This window comes from Tympanuchus pallidicinctus, unplaced genomic scaffold, assembly GCF_026119805.1.
Source record: "Tympanuchus pallidicinctus isolate F22 unplaced genomic scaffold, pur_lepc_1.0 scaffold5, whole genome shotgun sequence".
Classification (NCBI taxonomy): domain Eukaryota; kingdom Metazoa; phylum Chordata; class Aves; order Galliformes; family Phasianidae; genus Tympanuchus; species Tympanuchus pallidicinctus.
The window spans coordinates 1,959,521-1,972,278 of record NW_026294769.1 but is presented as its reverse complement, the minus strand read 5'-3'; the positions used below and the strand labels follow the sequence as shown (position 1 = coordinate 1,972,278).

Below are 12,758 nucleotides of genomic sequence, written 5' to 3'. Positions count from 1 at the left end.
AAATGAAAATATATGAACAGAATTACTATTTTAAAGTATTAAACCATCCTTTCTCTCCACTGAGACTCATTCATTTAAAATGTCAAGTTTTTAACATCATAGTACCAATATGCAAATCATTAGAAATGAGGCTGGCAACAAAGTGTTTAGAAAAAAAAAAGTAAAGGAGAGGATAACTGCATCTATTTGTCTAACACTCAAGTTTTAAAAGAAAAAAAAAAAAAAAAGATGGAGAAAGTGGTATGACTGCTGAAAATAAGAGATTACTCTATTTGTCCACCACAACTAGTATAAGAAATTTATTTCACTTACAATGATTAGGTTAAACTTTGAGAAAACCTAAGGATAATCAACAGCTAAAATGAAGTGGGGCTGAAACTTGAAACAAGCAAGCTAAGTGTGCTTCTTTCAGGAATGGTTTACATACAGCTAGTGTGAGCAGAGCATTTACCAAAGTCCTTTTTTAGCTCTGTCCTGTAGAACTCCATCCCATTTTTCCATATCATTATTTCTCATTATGTCTTCCTTCAGTCACCAGTGGCCACCCTATTTTCCTAAATATGAATACAAAGTTTTTGAACAGCTCAGTCATATTCTTTTCCATTTATTCAATTTCATCTCATGCAGAGTTCCTGTTTTCTGTTGAAAACAACTTCAGTTGTCCTATTTTCCAGCCAGTGTAACACACAATTCGACACAAAATGACACAGTATTCGTCGCATAGTTCCCTCCTATTTAGGTAAGGTCTGAGCTGGTCTTCAATGACTTTATCCATAGTATTTTGGAGTCGCATTTACGCTAACTGTCTGCTATATTCTCCTAGCTTGGAAGTGAATTTTTGTCTCTTTCCTACTCTTTCCTGACTTCATCCTACGTACTTCCTAAATGCTTATCTCCATTACATTTAGCTATGGCCATGCTACCTTCCATAAGATATGCAGACTCCTTTTATAATGTCAGACCTCTACTTCATCTATTAAAAAAAAAAAAAGCAAACAAAAAGCAGTTATGGGTTTTAGTATTTGATTGTACTTTCTATCTTCCCTTGTTTACTTAATAAAAAATCACTGTTCTGATATTTAGCATGTATGATAGGTAAAAAGGAGAAGGGAGTGCTGGTATAGTAGAGGAGAATATATCACCGTAATCTGGATACAAGAGCAAGCACTGAAGAGTATAATAAATAGAATTTGTAAATATCACAATTTCTTATTCTACTCAGTCCATCTTTCATAGATTATGATTGTATTTATTTATTTATTTATTTTAATTCAATAAAAAGATCAGAAATTTCTGTCTGCATGTGTTAAAGAGCCAAAATTGAGAAACCACCAAAAGTCTAGACCTGGGGGCTTAATAATCTTTCCCTCTATCCCGAAGGGTTTTCCTGAATAAAGTGAACTGTAATGAATAATGCTAAATGGTTACAAAAAAGACATGCTTTTCCTTCAGGGCAGTGGAATTTTAAATTTCCTAGTCTTTGCTGTCCAGTGCTTTCACCTGCCGGCAAACTATGAGCTTTATTAGAGAAATAGAATAAGCACAGAAGCGTGCCAAATATCTAAAAACTCACCATAATCTCATCAGGAGTTTATATCTTCAGCTCAGACTGAAACCTTACAGCTTCAGAGAGCACAGGCAGTTCACTAAAGCATAAAGAATTGGGGCACTGAGAGATCGTGCCTGCTTAGAAAACTGTATAATTTAATAAAGTGTTCATTGATGTCTACACAGTGGCTCCTCAAACTTGTGTTATTGCTTGTGCCTGCAGCATGGTTAGTCCCATTCCTTCTAATTAGATGATAGCAGGAGGATTACATTCTCTCTTAGCAGACAGGAAAAAATGGAAACAACCATTTCTCATGGAAACTCACACCTGAAATTTAAGAAAGAATAACAGTAAGGAAACTAGTTCAGTCATATCTATGTATCTCTTGAATTCATTAGAATAGAAGCATTAGTATTGAAAAATACAGCTTAATATTCACAAATCTCAGAAATGATACATGGTATTACAGAATATTTCTTGAATGGCAAGAAGATATAATTGCAATGCATTTGAAAATTTGAAAATTTAAGCCACTTTCAACTTCAATTAATTTTTTTAATACATTAAAAAGTTCTACACTATCTTTTTTTCTGTTTAAACAGCAAATTAAAAATTACATCGTGAGCTGATAGATTTTGGGGATGGAATGAAATTGTGAAAAAAAAGTGGGTATTGGTATTACCTTTTATAGTACTAATTTCCTCTGGTTTGATAAAACTATCATAATTTAATCATATTCAGTGAGTCAGAATTTATAATTAGTTTGGAAATTGTATTGTGTTATTCTATGGTGAGAAACCACTGTTAAGAATAAACCTCATCTGTGTATATTTTACAATAACCTGTGCCTAACATTATACCATTTACTGTCTTGAAATAATGTGTATAACATCAACAAGATGAAGCACTGTACATCAGATGTTTCATGGAGGCAATAGAATGATTTTATATTGTCTATGCAATGTGAAGTTATTGGCTGTGCAACCTACATGTAATGATGCCAGCTAATTAGAAGATTACATTCTGCTTTTTGCTCCAAATAGTTCTTTCTTTAAATCAAAATACAGCAGGTTGAATCAAAGTCTTTTCAAAATTGGTTTGGCACCAGCATAAACTGAAGATCTCACATAGTAAAAATGAGCCATTTTTTGTCCATCTCTTAGGAAGGTGTGACTAATTCTGAAAGTAAATACCTACTCCTAAGTGGCACATCACTCTCATAACAAGGCACCAGAATTGGGCAGAGCAAACTGTGGGATAGTGTGGGTCAATTAGAAACTTCACTGATGAGGAAAACTCATAAGAATGCCTCCATCTACTTTGAAACTCCACCAGCACTTGCTTAAATGGACACTCAGACAACTCTTCCCAGTCAGTAAATACCCCTTGCGTATCCACTGACACTTACATGAGAATATATAGGTAGATGCTGATCAGGTAAATAAAATTATGCATGTTCTGCACAGGGCACAACATTTGTGAGGACTGTCTTGAATTCAAGCTTTTTGCAATATCTATATATGCGTTATACAACCTCTTTTACCTCCTCAGTCTTCAAGGCAATAAATGTTTGTTAGGCCAACACAACACATTCAGTTTGATCAGCAGCATTGCAAAAAAAGAGATATAGTTGTGGCTTTTGGAAATGTTCTTGGAGAAAATGTGATGAATATTTTTGCATCGTACAGTTTGAGGGGGTTTTTAACATGCCTTTCATGATTGCTGGTTATACAGAGAGATGTTGATCTACTGGTTGTTTATACTATTGTTTGACAGTTATGTTTTTGGATGTTCACCATAGCACCAGAGAAAATGATAATGTGTTCCAAAGATAATGAATTTACTGAAGAGTTACTGAATTTGTGGCAAAAGCCAGAATGGAAACCACTTTTTCAGTCCTGATGTCATCATACATGTAGAACACTGCTTTACAAAACAAATAATTAAAATTACTCTTTCATGGAAAAAAAAAAATCAACATACTGAAGAACAATAGTGGTTTTTCAAGTAACATGAAGAGGAAGTCTTCCCAGTAAGAACACTCCTGTAGAAAATTAGTTTGATGAGTTCTACATGAGCTTTCACCACAATGTAACTTCTTCCTTCTTTCTAATTTTTGTATATAGATTATATACAATTTATATAGATATATACGATGTATATAGATTATATAGAATATATATATATATTATATAGATATATACAGACTATAAACTACTTAACTCTCTTTTTCCTCAACATGTGTTTAGTTTTTGAGCCCATTGTTTCTCTTTAAGATCTAAAAAAATTATCTATTCCTTCAAAGAATGTAATATTTTTCCAAATACATCCAGAGAAGCTCATGAAATACATTTTCATCCAAGAAGCCCATACCTCATCTGTAAATCCTTGGTTTTTTACAGCTACTGCAATTCTAACAGTCCTTATAGCATTCATTATTGCATCATCCAAGATGTAGAGTAGGAATATGCTTTTTTTTTTTTCTTTTCTATTACTCTAGAGTAGATAATGTAACATTGTTATTCTAGTCTTCTGTTGTAGTCTATATGACCAAGAAACTCAGGTGATGACATGCTAAGTGATCACCCAAGACAGCAGAGAAAGTATGTGATGGACATTGAGGCAAATTGTATCTTCTAAAGTTTCAAAGTACAATACTCTAGTAAACCTCATAAGGTTCAATAAAGACAAGTTCAAGAACTTACATCTGAGTCGTGGCCACCCCCACTGTCAATGCAAGCTTGGAGATGTAAGGATAGAGCACAGTCCTGCCAAAAAAGACCTGCAGATACTAGCAGATGGCAAGCTGGACATAAACCAGCAGTACTCCCTCGCAGCCCAGAAAGCCAGTATGGGCTGCAACAAAAGAAGTGCAACCAGCAGGTCAAGGAAGGTAATCCTACCCCTCTACTCTGTGCTGGTGAGACCTCACCTGGAGAACTGCATCCAAATGTGGAGTCCTTAGTACAGGCAAGATATGGGTGTGTTGGGGAGTGTCCAGAGGTGGGCCATAAAAATGATCTGAGGTACAGAACTGCTCCCCTGTGAGGACAGGCTAAGAGTGCTGGAGCTCTTCAGCCTAGAGAAGAGAAGGCTCTGGGGAGACCTGATAGCAGCATTTCAGTATCTAAAGGTGGGCTATACAGAGAGAAGAGGACAGAGTCTTCTTGTAACAAGACAAGAAAGAACAGTTTCAAACTAAAAGAGAGGAGAATTAGACTGTATATAACGAAAGTTTTTTACAATAAGGATAGTGAGGCACTGCCATAGGTTGCCCAGAGAGGTGATGGATGTCCCATGCTTGGAGATATTCAAGCTCAGGCTGGACCTGATGAGGCTGTAGATGTCCCTGTTCATTGCAGGAGAACTGGACTAGATGACTTTTAAGGGTCCCTTCCAAACCAAACAATCCTACAGTTCTTTGATTCTACTGAATAGTCTTTCATTTTTCCTCCTTGGCAACGCCTCTATTTTTTATCCTACACTTACGTACCCTGTTTCAAATCTGTTCAATGAGATCATCAAGTTTGTGAATTGTAGTGAATATAGCCAAGTGAAATCATTCAGCTGCTCAGTGAGAGGTTGTGTCTGTAGACAAAACTATTAAGTACCCCTCTGTAGGATAAAGCTATGTTCCAAAGAGCTATAAATACTCTTGAATTACCATAGTTGCATAACTTAATAGAGCATTGATGTAAGTGAGTGTGGTTTGATGAGCAAATAGAGAATGGAATAACAAGCAGATTGTCAAGCATATTGATATATAGCAAGTCTAACAATGTTTTAAAAAAGGTATGTATGCTATTATGAGAGGATACACACAACAGAAAATGTCCATATATCACTTTCAAACATGTATAAAATAACACTCAATACTGACTGTCATTAAAATTTGTCAGATTACAGATGAAAAGCTGAAGTTGGTGACCTATTGAAGCGTGAATACTAAGGACTGACTGATAATTAATAGGGTAATGAATCGTACAATGTTTAAGAAACTGAAAAATTAACATAGAAGAGATACCTCTCTAAAAAAGCTACTCAAAACTGAAATTGTTTAAACAGTTTTTGCTTATCTGAACATAGGAAGGATTTACTATGTCAATTTTACTATGCCAAATAAAGAAACCTGAGCATCAAATGAAATATTGAGCAAAGTTCTACGGGTAAGTGTAAGCAGCACATATCTTCAAAAGATGTGAGATCTGACATATTTTCAGGAAGCCACTTGTGATAAGTGCGAGAGCAGTTGTCAACAGAGAATGCACAGATAAACAACGCCCTCACTGGCAAACAGGGCAAAGTGGAGAGTGAGATGAAGAACTGTAGAGGATCAGCACCCTTAATTTCTTTTTCATCTCGCCAACTCCCAGTCCTTGCTTAGCAGCAAGTAAGGAAGCAACAACATAATGCAATACAGCATGAAGATATTCCAGAGTAGAGAAAGGAAGCAATCACTAGGGTAGCTCTGAATTATGGTAAACTTTAAAAGGAATGCTCATCTCATATTTGTATGTGTGCATATTTATGCTTTAGTTTGGGAAGTAAAGGTCTTCCAGTGCAAGTGAAAACTAGTATTTCAGTGATTGGATTAAACAAAGCCTGGCATTTTGTTTGTTCTTAGGAGAGCTATGAAAGGAAAGTAAATGGTTTTTCACACTTTGGCAATGATCTGAGATGTTTTCTGGTAATCTGCACAGGCAGCCTTGAAGGATAAAAGACAGACCTTAAGAAAAGACTACTGGATCTGAGGCTTTGAATTCCAATTTCAAATGTATCAGCTTGAGCAAGACTATGTTTAAAAAAAATAAAGGGGGGGGGGGGGGGGGGGGGGGAAGCTTTCCTTGTGATATTTTCCCCAGTTTATCCCATATCAAAGCATTAAGCATACCAGGTGTTACACGTTCTAAAATACAATCATAAGAAAACTGTTAATGAAAGAAAGGAGCATTTGTTTAAAAGGAGCTTTTTTTTTTTTCCCCCCCCAGCATATTTTTCCTCCAAAGTGTGACTTCATTAACTCCAAAATCATTCACAAATTTAATACAGATGGCAGCTAATCAGGCAGAGATGTTAACTGAGGTCATTCATCCCCAGGAGACTATGCTGATCACCAGGTCTTAGAATCTTCACAGTGAAATTATTCAATTGTGTAGATTTTTTAATAATTGATGAAACACAGAAAAAAAATAATTAAATGGGAGTGACAGTCACCCAGTAGTCATTCTATTCAAGAAGGCCTCAGAAGAAGAAAAATCAAAGCTAGGCAGAATATTGTATTATAGTTGCTAATCTGTGTTCTGGCAACATTTCACTTCTTCTTTCCGCTTGTAACACTAATTAGTTTCTCTAGAACGATGTAAAACAAACAAACAGAAAAACACCAAAACTCCCCAAAAAACAGAATAATATGGTGTTTTCATCACCATTTTCCCAGGTACTAACATATTTTGGAAACAATTTGAGGCTTGCAATATCTAATTTGCTATGCATCCATCACTGATAATTCCAATGGCCACGAATTTCAGGCTGTTTGCTTTAATTAGGAATTTGAAAAGTGAAGCACTCTAAACAGATGGACACTAGAATAGAGTAGTAATAATCCTTCTGACAAAAAGTATCTTCTTTTTTTTGTTTCCTTTTTTCTTTTTTCTTTTTTCTTTTTTCTTTTTTCTTTTTTCTTTTTTCTTTTTTCTTTTTTTCTTTCTGATTTCTCCTCTTCCTAGTGGTCACTGGAGATCTGCAGAGATGATAGATCTGAAGCAACACACTATTAAACTCTTTGACAGTAGCTAACAGAATATTCTTTTTATTGTGTACTGTTTTTTTAAGTTGCAGATGTTTTTTGTTGGTTTTGTTTTTTACTAAATGACAGTACCATCTGCACAGTAAATTAAACTTCCTTTTGCACTATTCTGTAGTCAAAAGAATAAAGATGCAATGTTATTTGTAGATAATTCAATAAATTTCACATCCAACTTCTTTATTACTGAGAGTTAAAACAATAAAAGGAATTTTCTACTCTTACTGTAAGCATTTGATACATTATAAAATGGTGTCTGGAGAGTGAGAATTAGCGAAGGATTACTTTAGCTGCAGAAGTTATCCTGTTGTTTTTACTGGCTTTTTTGTCCAACCAGACTTCAAATCAGGAACACTTGAAGTAAACAGCGTGAATTAGCAATTGGCATGTCATACACAACAACTACAGTACCTATCAGCAAATTATTTGAAACTAGCATAAGCTAGAGAATTTTTATGCTGTTCACTCAGAAACAATAGAAGAAACTAGTATAATACCAAAATGTATTAAAATATCAAATTGCAGCTTTAATTCTTCAGCTCCTCCAGCCCTTTTATTTATTTATTTATTTATTTGTTTTATTTTCTGACTTGACCTTTTACTGTTTTACGTTATTCCTAGTTCCTAATGATTACAGTGATCCATAGTTCCTAAATTATTACAGACAATTGCTTTTTATCTATGCCTATTTTCTTCCTTTCCTTCTATCTTAGAAATTTTCTATACGTGGCATGTGATGGAATTCTGCATGGCACATATATTTGATTAATAATTCTATTTAATATTCTGTTTCAAGTAAAACTATTTCTACTCTGTTTCTCTGCTGATTTGAATCTCCTCTTATCAACTTGATCAACTGTGCTTCATTTGTGGTTTTATTTTTTCCTGTTTCGCTGTAGTCCCTTTTACATGGCTATTGGACATTAATGAACACAGTATGAATTATCCCATCACTAATGGCTCTTGTATCACATCCAGAATATCTGTTCCCTGACAACTCTCTCTACTCCAAAATAGAAATGTAGCGCTGTAAAAGCCACTACTATGTAATGTCTATTCCTGTCCACACCTTATCCAAAAGGGCATTGCTATTTTGCTCAAATCAAGATCTAGCTACACCTGCATTAACCGGAAAACAAAAGCTGAATGCTGGATAAAGCTGTAAAATCAGGTAATAAACTAACAACTCAAACAGACTGCAAAACAATTTAAGGATGCTGCACTACAATTACCATGGTTAAGCAAAAATAGATTCTTATGACATAGGTTTATGTAATTTCTTCTTTCGCTAAACAAAGAACAGTTTCAACATATATATATATATATATATATATATATATTTAACAGTTAAAGATATAAAGGCTTTTTTTTTTCTGTTAAATTCTGATATATGATTACCTTTAGCCAGTAAAGTGTGTTGGTTTAAATCAATATACCTTATCTGCTATGAATTCTGTGGTTTTATGTGGGAATAAAATGTTTCATTATTTATGCAGTAGTTTTAAAATTGTTCAGTTGTCTCTCTGCTTTGTTTTATTTATTTTAGGTACTTTGTATCTGAGATGAATAAGTGGCTATTACATTTGTAAATTGAATGTTTATATTTGAATTATAAATTAGAAGCCAAGCCTTACACTTCTGTGCAAAAACACAGTGTGGGTTTGGAGTTTGATTTTTTTTTTTTTAATATTCAGTTTGACTGAAAAATAACTGTACAAGAGAATTACAAGGCATAAATTTATTGGAATTCTTTATGTCTGTAAATTACTATCCAGTCTATGGCTTTTTTATCTGCTTACAATTAGGTTCTGCCTCATCAGAATTTGTTCAACTATTAATTTAAACTCAATGTTTAAAAAATGGTCTCTTTTCTAATTGGAAACAAATAATCCATTATTAATGATGTATTGATAGTTGGAGCTTACTAACCACAAAGTAGTTTCTTCTACAGAAAGTTTTGAAGTGTGTTTACAGGTCTTAATTCTACCTCCTGCTGTATTATATACCACATTTCAATGCAATTTTTGTGCACGTGATGATGTCTCAAGCAACATGTACGTATTTTTCTCTACAGAATATTCTTTTCTAAACCTACCAAAAGACAGCAACTGAAATCTTATGTGAAGATCCTGAATAGGTAACTACAAGGAGAGTGCTGAAAAAATAGTAATCTAATTTCAAAAGTCAACAGTGTACTCAAAGTGTTTTCTCAGTGATAAGCAGAATTCCATCCTGTCCTTTCTGCATTAGTGTATAAATAATTACATTAATACTTCCTAGTTCCCTGAGAAAACTCCCTTAGATAAAGCTGTATTCTTAGGATATCAAGAATTCACCTACTTAAAAGCAGAGTCCTTGAAATTTCTCAAAGAAAGAATCAGTTCATTGCTTGATTTTAGCAAATAATCTAAGTGAAATTTACATCTATTTATGTGTCAAATATATGTATTTTACGTAAGTAGACATATATGACATATATATTTCAGTGCAACAATGTATAATGTATTGCAAAATTCCACAGCAAAGACACTTAATGCAAAATATCAATATTTGGACAAGCAAACAAGAACCAGATCAGCCCATTTTTACCTACAGATTGCTTCAAAACACAGGTTTTAAAATGGTAAAAGTACATAGAACTGTTTGTCATAGACAGTCCTTAGGATTTCTAGGTTGCAGGGTTACCAGGAAAATCCAGCTCTCACATCTTCCACTAATGCTATCATCTATAAACTCTCTGGGAAAAAATTATCTACAAAGATACACATAAAAAAGTACACATATAGATACAGTGTACCCAGATAAATTTTGCAAAGAACAGGAATTCTGAGAAGTGTCAATAAAAGACATATTGACATTCTGTGACCAAAATCACAACTGAGGAAGAAAATCTATTTCCTTCCAAGGCATATTGTAACTTAATTAGTAGCTAAAGTTTTGTCCCATCTGTCTTGACATATTTATATGACTGAGTCTAGCTTCTCACTTCTGGAAGACTGAATCTTAGTCATGTTACTTCGGGAAGTATTTTTCACACCTACTGAGACCAGTGCATGGACTCAGTGCATCAACATGGAGAAGCAAATGCTGAACTTTTAAAGCTTCCTTTCTGCAGGTTGCTTTATGATAAAGCAAGCAGTTTTAAGACACAACCTGAGACGAATGTACAAGGAGTGCTAGTTGATAACCATTCCCAAAGGTGTGAAAAACAGTGGTTCCAAATGGGACAAAAAGTGATTCCTAACAAGCCTTAGAAGTCATTTAAATTAAATGGCAGTATTGGCAAAAATGACAAATGGTATTAACTTTTTAATGACTCCTTCAATTTGCTTTAGCACCAGTTTTTCATCCAGTGCCTTTCACAGTGCATTGTTTGTTGTATTCTACAATTTGAACATGGATTTTCATTGGTATATTGACAGCTTTCCCTTCTTTTAACGTTTTCATTTTATTCCTGGTCTCCCAAAAACTTGTTTGAGAAAGGCAGACTAGCGTAAAGATCTAGCATTATGTTACTACAGGTATGTCAAAAATCTGTTCTCTGCTTCAGCAACAAAATGCCAGCTATTTTAGTGACTGAAGTGTACTGGTTGAAGATATTCATTGATGTCACTCAGAGCACAACATGATATATATCTGAAGTATACATTAGCACATTTAAAGAATCTATGAAGATTTTTCTCAAAGTGATAGGAAGCATAGAACCGTAATTTTATTTTATACATATGTGCACATCAGAAAAGCTTTGGATAAAATGTCAAGCAATGAATTCCTCCCTCTTCTTTATACACTATTACAAAGTAAAATACATTTATCTTCTCTAATGATTTTTATATAACTGGAGATCAAAGAAATCAAGTGTAAATTTTTCCTGTGTCTATGAATTAATCTTAACATTTGCTGTAGGTTCACCGCATTACTCAGTACAACTCTTTAAGAATGCCATAATAGGGAAGAGAAAAAACACATCAGCTCTAGAAGATGTGGACGAATGTTTAAAAAGTGATGATAGTGGAAAAGATGAAAATCACTTTGATACTGTTGAAAGTCTTGCACTGGCAATTGTGAGGTAGGAATCAAACATCACCATACAGATCATGAGCAACAAGTCACACAGATAGCAGATGGACAGCAACAGCAGCACTGCCACTGTCATTTCCACCCACTGCATGTGTGTCCTTTCTCAAGGTTTACAAGTGGGCAGCAGTCTCTTGAAAGCCTCCGTTACTCAAATTTTTCACAGCCCCCATTCCACAATCTGCTGCATAATTAATATGGAAACATTCTTCCTCTCAAAACCTCTCTTCAGGTCTATAATGTTCAGTCCTCATCAAAGTGAAGGAATGTAAATAAAGTATCATATGTATCATCCACAGCACCAACATCTGTAATGACCTCTTTGTCTCCTTTTGTTAGCAAATTGCTTTTATTCATTACATTTTAGAGAACTCTCTCATTAGAAAGGAAATATCATAAAGAAAGGAAATATCATAAACATAATGTTCTAGAAATACATTAATGGCTGACGATATCAGCCAGATAACAGCCGGACTGTTTTGGCTTCCCCACTTTTGAAATATTTTTCATTGAGCTCTTAGGTGAAGTTAAGTTCTTTCTTATGAGACCTGAGGGGAAACAAGGAAGGAAAATTGAGTTACTAACTTAGTAAGGAGGATTTTAAAATAAAATGAAATAAGGGCATGCTAACAGAAACATATAATTTAGGTATAAAGAGTCAGTTTCTGGAAACCATTCCAGGTTATCCTCCAAAGTAAAAGGAATAGGTGAATGTAAGCCAAGAAGGATGAAGAAAATGCTGCATTAGATGTCTATCTTCCTTGACATTTATACAGTAATACAAAAGACACAGTAAACAAACCCAGAAAATTGTGAAGGTTTTTTTTTTTGTTTTTTTTGTTTTTTTTGTTTTTTTTTTAATAAGTTGAAAATCATATGATAAACATATAGAGAGAGCATAAGAGAACTGGTGAACTATCCCACAGGCCTGGAAGATCATGACAATATTATAAGCAGGAAAGAACAGAAGGAACAGAAGAGGAGATGGCTCTTGAAAGAGACAATACACCACTACTGAAAGCTTTTCTTCTTCAAAAGTAGGACATGATAATCAGTAAGAACAGACTTTGGCTAGGCCACTATCTGTTCATTCAAAACATAAGGAAGCAAGTATTTCATAAATACAAAATATACGATATTGCTAAATATGAGTATAAAAGAAGAGCAGGCAAAGGAAGAGATAAAATGGAAATAGTCAAGGCACAAAATGAGAAGTCAGACATATATAGGTTGAAATAATTATCTAAAAACAGTAACAACAGAGGATGATTAAAAATATTTGTTCCATGATCAATAGAGAAGTAAAGCTTTTTCAGATAGAACGTAGGA

At 34.2% G+C, this 12,758-nt stretch overlaps 1 protein-coding gene across 3 annotated transcripts in view; it reads right to left on the bottom strand.

The window, feature by feature from the left end:
* Positions 1-12,758, bottom strand: part of CDH10 (cadherin 10) — a 92,081-nt gene that overhangs the window by 60,391 nt on the left and 18,932 nt on the right. Inside the window, exon 1 of one of the 3 annotated variants that reach the window (XM_052703708.1) lies at positions 1,574-1,870. The exons of the other annotated variants lie outside the window; for them this stretch is intronic. The gene's annotated coding sequence lies outside the window, so the exon portion shown is untranslated. Of the gene's footprint in view, positions 1-1,573; positions 1,871-12,758 lie in introns of those variants that run through there. 3 annotated transcript variants of the gene reach the window in all.